Here is a 7,690-nt window from a genome sequence, read left to right on the forward strand (position 1 = left end):
TTTCCTTGCAGACACTTTTTAAGTTTAACTAAGTCCCATTTGTTTATTTTTGTTTTCATTTTTATTATTTTAGAAGGTGGTCTAAAAAATATATTGCTGTGAATTACGTGAAAGTCTTTTGCCTATGTTTTCCTCTAAGAATTTTACATTGTCTGGCCTTATAATTAGGGTTTTGATCCATTTTTAGTTTATTTATTTATTATGTTAGAGAATGTTCTAATATCATTCTTTTACATGTAGCTGCCCAGGTTTCCCAGACCACTTATTGAAGACACTGTCTTTTCTCCATTGTATCCTTGCCTCCTTTGTCATAGATCGATTGACCATAGGTGCATGCATGAATTTATTTCCAGATTTTCTATCATGTTCCATTGATCTATATTTCTGTTTTTGTGCCAGAAGCATACAAAATACTTAACTAATCACTAATTATCAGAGAAATGCAAATCAATAGTACAATCAGGTAGCACCTTACACCTGAGAGAATGGTCATTGGCGGATTCATTTTGATATTTGGCAAAACTAATACAGTTATGTAAAGTTTAAAAATAAAATAAAATTTAAAAAAATAAAAAAATAAAAATCTACAAACGATAAATGCTGGAGCAGGTGTGGAGAAAAGGAAACACTCCTAGACTGTTGGTGGGAATGCAAATCGGTACAGCCACTATGGAGAATAGCATAGGGCTTCCTTTAAAAAACTAAAAGTAGAACAATTATATGATCGAATAATTCCGCTCCTGGGGATATACCCAGAGACAAACATAATTCCAAAAGATTCCATAATTCCAGTTTTCATTGTAGAACTATCCACAATAGCCAGGACATGCAAGTGATGTAAATGTCCATTAACAGAGGAATGGATAAAGAATATGTGGTAAGATTCGGTTACATATATAAATACATTTCAGGTAGTGGTACTGGCTAGTGGTGGAAGAATGAGAATTAGGAGAAATTATAAAATAGATGCTAGTTGTGCAGTGATGACAAATGAATACTCAATAGTCCTCCAATTTTTGCAAGTGTTTGTAGGTCAGCTGCTAGTACACAGAATAGGCATTAGCTAAGGGATTGAAATGTTATGCTTTGTTATTTTGATGTATAAAGTATTGGGACTTCCCAGGTGGGCACTAATGGTAAATAACCCTTCTGCCAATGCAGGAGAGACAAAAGAGACAGGAATTCAATTCCTGGGTTGGGACTGAACCTGGGTTGGGAAGATCCCCTGGAGGAGGGCATGGCAACCGACTCCAGTATTCTTGCCTGGAGAATCCCACAGACGGAGGAGCCTGTAGTGCTATAGTCCACAGGATCACAAAGAGAAAAACATGACTGAAGCAACTTAGCACACATGCACTAAGTACTGAGATAATTGCTAAAATCAGAACTGGAAAGACTAAGGCCTGTGCATCCACTGAATTATTGGGAATGGACCATAAGATTGCATAGGTGAATAAGAAGTATCACATAATTTGATGTGAAGGGGAGTTTTGATAGAGTTATCTGAAGTATACTTTGAATTTCCTAAAAGATGAACTGAGAATGGTATTAACATTAATGATGCTAGAATTAGGAATAAGACACCCAAGATGTCTTTGATTGTATAGTATGGATGAGGTGGAATTTTGTCTATATCAGATGAGATTCCTCCTGGGACATTAAGGCATAAAGGGAAAGGTAAACAATTAAGAGACAGCAGTTCTGTCAACTGAGAATCACCCCCAGACTCATTCAACTAGACTAGTATCCATGAAGAGAATTGCTGGAAAGAGATTTGTAATGACTGCCCTACATCAGGATATTTGACCTCAAGATGTGGCATAACCTATGAAAGCTGTGGCTATTACTGTGAAAAGTAGATTAATTCTGACATTTCAATGTTTCCAGGAAGAGGACTGCTAGAATTTGTCAGGAAGTCCTGGCTAGAAGTAGGAGTACTCCTAGAGGTGAGAACTCAGCCAGTGTACCCGAGTTAGAAAGTTAAAATACATGTGTGCTGTTGCTTCAGTCATGTCTGACTCTTTGCAACCCTATGGATTGTAGCCTGCCAGGCTCCTCTGTCCATGCGGATTCACCAGGAAAGAATAATGGAGTGGGTTGCCATGCCCCCCTCCAGGAGATCTTCCTGACCCAGGGATCAAACCCCCATCTCTTATATCTCCTGCATTGGCAGAAGGGTTCTTTACCACTGGCACCACCTGGTGGAAGCTAAGGAAGTGAAGCACAGTGGGGCAGTGCTCTTTACTAACACTGTCATTGCTACTGCTGCTGCTAAGTCGCTTCAGTCTGTCCGACTCTGTGCGACCCCATAGACGGCAGCCCATCAGGCTCCCCCGTCCCTGGGATTCTCAAGGCAAGAACACTGGAGTGAGTTGCCATTTCCTTCTCCAATGCATGAAAGTGAAAAGTGAAAGTGAAGTCACTCAGTCGTGTCCGACTCTTAGTGACCCCATGGACTGCAGCCCACCAGGCTCCTCCGTCCATGGGATTTTCCAGGCAAGAGTACTGGAGTGGAGTGCCATTGCCTTCTCCAAACACTGTCATTAGTCATCTCCAACACAGCCCCACATTGCGCCCGCAACTATAAGTTTCATGAAGTCAGATAAGGACTTTATTTTACTGAATAGTGCCTAAGGTGTATAAAAGAGTGAAAAATACAGTTCTACAGATGTAAATGTGACTACAATTTAACTAAACTGAACATCTTGATGATAACGCATCTATCTACTCTTCTTCATGTAAACACAATTGCTGTATCACATAATGAAATTCAGCAATTTTTATGGTATTATGAACAAAATGTGGTTCTTTTGAGAAGGACTGGCCAATAATTATTCCTATCTCCTCTTTTCTTTCTAAAATTTACAAGATTAGCATTTAATCTGTCTCCACTACCACATTTTAACCACAGTAACTCTTACTTTGGCCTAAGATTTTCTCAAAGGAGAAAAGGGAGGGCCAAAGGGAGAAATATTTCACTGGATTCCTCTCTAGGCATGACATTTAATGACTGGAGGTTAAATATAGAGCCTTAGTTCAGTTCAGTTCAGTTCAGTCACTCAGTCGTGTCCAACTCTTTGTGACCCCATGGACTGCAGAACGCCAGGCTTCCCTATCCATCACCGACTCCCAAAGCTTGCTCAAACTCATGGCCATCATGTCGGTGATGCCATTCAACCATTTCATCCTCTGTTGTCTCCTTCTTCTCCCACCTTCAATCTTTCCCGGAACTAGGGTCTTTTCCAATGAGTCACATCAGGTGGCCAAAGTATCAGAGTTTCAGCTTCAGCATCAGTCCTTCCAGTGGATATTCAGGACTGATTTCCTTTAGGGTAGACTGGTTGGATCTCCTTGTAGTCCAAGGGACTCTCAAGAGTCTTCTCCAACACCACAATTCAAAAGCATCAATTCTTTGGTGCTCAGCTTTCTTTATAGTCCAACTCTCACATCCATACATGACTACTGGAAAAACCATAACTTTGACTAGACAGATCTTTGTTGGTAAAGTAATGTCTCTGCTTTTTAATAAGCTATCTAGGTTGATCATAGCTTTTCTTCCAAGGAGTAAGTGTCTTCATGTCATGGCTGCAGTCACCATCTGCAGTGATTTTGGAGCCGCCCCCCACCACCAAAAAATAAATAAATAAATAAATAAAGTCTCTCACTGTTTCCATCATTTCCCCATCTATTTGCCATGAAGTGATGGGACTGGATGCCATGATCTTAGTTTGTTGAACGTTGAGTTTTAAGCCAATATTTTCACTCTCCTCTTTGCCTTTCATCAAGAGGCTCTTAAGTTCTTTTTGGCTTTCTGCCATAAGGGTGGTGTCATTTGTGTATCTGAGGTTGTTGATATTTCTCCGGGCAATGTTGATTCCAGCTTGTGCAGAACCTTCTGGAGGCTTATAAATCTAATGCTTTATAAAACAAACAAACAAATTATCAACCAAGGAAATTGGGTCAGTTCAGAGAGTCAAAGAAAGAGTATAAGGATGGATATTGGATCTGTAGAAGAACTGGGAAGAGAATTGGACAGAGAAAATACATTTCTAGTTTCATTTTATGTTGAATACCCTTAAATTGTATCTAAAATTCCCTCAACCATGTTTTGAATAAGATGTTGAGATTCTGGATTCTGTTTATATCTCTGAAGAATTTGATTGATTTTTATTCAGATAGTTAACTCATGGAACTCAAATTCTCAATTCACCTCTGCATTTTGAAGCACCTAATATCTTTGTTCAGTTTTGTTAGCCTTACATAAGCTGCTTGATACCTGTCTGAAATATGTACAGTTCAGATATTCACTGAGTTTATATGCACAAATTTGTATTCTTCTTCTTGATCTCTCTTTTACATATATTTTCCTACCACTTTCTAGATAATCTGGCAGCTCCCAAACATTCCTTTTGTTTTTCAAGCTAGTAAGTCTGTATGTTGTTTACTGAGTTTTAACTGACCCATCTCCTATCAATAGAGATCTCTGTAAAGCTAAAAGTCATAAAACAAAGACACTCCCTCAATAATGTTCTCTTTTTCTAAGTAAGTGTAACGTTTCTCTAAGTACACTGTACTTACTTTCCTCTTTTGTCACAATGGCACCCTACTCCAGTACTCTTGACTGGAAAATCCCATGGATGGAGGAGCCTGGTCGGCTGCAGTCTATGGGGTCGCTAAGAGTCAGACACGACTGAGGGACTTCACTTTCACTTTTCCCTTTTATTCATTGGAGAAGGAAATGGCAACCCACTCCAGTGTTCTTTCCTGGAGAATCCCAGGGACGGCAGAGCCTGGTGGGCTGCTGTCTATGGGGTCGCACAGAGTTGGACACAACTGAAGCAACTTAACAGCAACAGCAGCAGCAGTGCTTTCATAGTTTTAAAAAAACACATTTGTTCAAGGTTTTTGTTTTGTTTTGTGCTTTCTTTTGAATCCAGAATTACTTCTCAGGGCATTTTCCGAGAAGAAACAGTGTAAATGGAAGCAACTTAGAGGCTTCATGTACATGTTAGGGGAGAGCTTCACAAGAAGAGACACTGTTAAAAACAGGATGTCCCCATTTGAAGGACTTTTGAAGGGTTACCTAACTCAGATAGTTCACTCTATAACATATTTCACATCTTGAACTAGAAGCTTGGCAATTCCAGGATACAAATGTTGAGGAACTTAGCGTGCAAAAAGTGCGTGTAAATGAAGCAGCTCTGCCACATGCAGGTGGTTCAACTTAGCTTAAATTACAAATCCAATGAACATAATGTTGTATTTAACTCCCAACCCTGCTTCCTGATTCATACATGACTAGACATCCAAACCATAATTTTTCAAGTTTCTCAAACTATTATTTTACAGAGTAGTACCAAAAGCCCACTTCTCAACACTCTATTCCAACTGTCTATGAGCAAAGAGATCAAAGATCCTTCAACGGATCTGTTTGGTTTTAACACTGTAGATAATGGGGTTCATCACAGGAGGTGCTAGTACATAGACACTGGCCATACTGACATGTACAACTCGGGGAGCATGCTTGGCAAAGCGGTGAGTCATGGACACACCAACCATGGGTATATGTAAAGGACAAAAACAGCCAAAATGTGGGACAGACAGTTATTGAGGGCCTAGGGCCTTTCAACCTGGGAGGCAATTCTGAGGACGTGTCCCAGGATGAGTGCATAGGACAGCACAGTGAGCAAGGGGTCCAGTATGATAATAAGCAGAGCTAGAACAAATCCATACCCATTATTTGTAGTGGTGTCAGCACACACCAGGTGAATAATGTCTTGATGGAGGCAGTAGGAGTGTGAGAGATGAGGGGAGCCATAAAAGGGGAGCCTTTTCAACAGGAACAACGTAGGAAGAACATCCAGAAGATAGTGGCAAATGATGGCTAGACCTATTCTGCAGATTGCCTTCTTGGTGAGGATGGAAAAATAATGGAGGGGGTGGCAAATGGCCACGTGGTGGCCAAAAGACATGGCCGACAACACAGAAGATTCCATAAAGGAGAATCCATGGAGGAAGAAGAACTGAATAAAGCAAGCCTCAAAGCTGAAATCTGAGGCATTGAACCAGAGGATTCTCATCAGTGTAGGCAAAGCAGTGAGGCTAAGTCCCAGGTCTGTTAGGGCCAACATGGAAAGAAACAAGTACATGGGCTCATGCAGAGAGGGCTCTGCCCTGATGACAGCCAGTAAGGTGGTGTTGCCTGCAATAGAGATAGTGTAGAGACAGCAGAATGGGATGGAAATCCAGGTATGGAAGATGCCCATGCCCATGAGGATGAAGTAGAAGGGGACTTGGGTGGAGTTAGTAACCAAAAGGCAATGGCACCCCATTCCAGTACTCTTGCCTGGAAAATCCCATGGACGGAGGAGTCTGGTGGGCTGCAGTCCATGGGGTCGCACAGAGTCAGGCATGACTGAGCGACTTCACTTTCACTTTTCACTTTCATGCATTGGAGAAGGAAATGACAACCCACTCCAGTGTTCTTGCCTGGAGAATCCCAGGGACGGGGATGCCTGGTGGGCTGCCGTCTATGGGGTCGCACAGAGTCGGACACGACTGAAGTGACTTAGCAATAGCAGTAGCAGTAATGAAAAGCATGACTGGAGGAGGCAGCCACAAGACCAGAGTTTGTTGCAAAATCTGTGAAAAGTGGAAAACATAAGATTAAAGTTCTACAACCATGTTAAATCACCATGTGATATATTTTCAAGAGAGATCTGGTTAAACAGATAAACAGGAAATGAGCTCAAAATGCTTTATTATTTTTGCTTGTTTTAGCTCAAAGCTTGTCATTCACCTAGTTGAGAGCATAAATCAGTCATTTTTTTAACCTAAGGATGTTTTTATCTGTCCAGAAAGCAGTCATGCCCTTGTAGCAGGAAAGTATAGGAGTGTTTTATCGCTGTTGGAGAGAACAGCTGTAGAGAAAAGATTACTATAGGATATTCTTTGATACAATAAAGTTTGGAGAAGAGAGAGCATAGACTGATAAAGTTAAAAAGCAATACAGTATACTGTCACCTATAAATTGGCACTTGCGTTCTATCTCTACAAAGATCAAATTATGAGCTACTGCAGCTGCTGAACTTTAATACCCCCCTAAAACGAGTTCAGGGTGGAAATCAAGAATGAGACACTGTGCTCTGGGAAAAACTGGCAGAACATGTCTTCAGATAGTTACATGTTTTCAGAAGATTTCATGAGCCCAATTCTTGCATCTTCTTGTATCTAGAAAAGCACTAAAATTCTTCATAATGACCTCTGCCCCTGGTGACTAGCAGTAATCTTCTACAAAGAAATATGTGTCTGATTGCATGTATTCTTCCTTCACTAAAATCATATGTATACTGATCATATGTATACCAACATTTTTGGAACAGTTTTGTTAGAGCAAGTTTGTGTGCCTGATACAGTGAGGCCAAACACACAGAAACACTGAGGTTTGGAGCAAAGAAGTATTTATTGCAGGGCCATGCAAAGAGACAAGCAGTTTATGTGCTACACTCACTCCTCCTCCCCCACCCACCACCCTGAGCTCCCGGCACAGGGTGAAATTCAGCAAAGAATTTTTAAAACCCAGGGAAGGGAAGGGGGTTTCAGGGTATGTGATCAGTGAATGTACAATTCTGAGTGGCTGAGGGTGAGGGAACAGGGTGATATTACAGAGTTAACATTATCAGTCAAATTA

At 40.8% G+C, this 7,690-nt stretch overlaps 1 pseudogene; it reads right to left on the minus strand.

Annotated features, from left to right (window-relative positions):
• Positions 1–5,418: 5,418 nt before the first annotated feature.
• On the minus strand, positions 5,419–6,332 carry LOC129627770 (olfactory receptor 51Q1-like; annotated as a pseudogene).
• Between the last annotated feature and the right edge of the window lie 1,358 nt (positions 6,333–7,690).

Source organism: Bubalus kerabau, chromosome 15, assembly GCF_029407905.1.
Source record: "Bubalus kerabau isolate K-KA32 ecotype Philippines breed swamp buffalo chromosome 15, PCC_UOA_SB_1v2, whole genome shotgun sequence".
Lineage (NCBI taxonomy): Eukaryota > Metazoa > Chordata > Mammalia > Artiodactyla > Bovidae > Bubalus > Bubalus kerabau.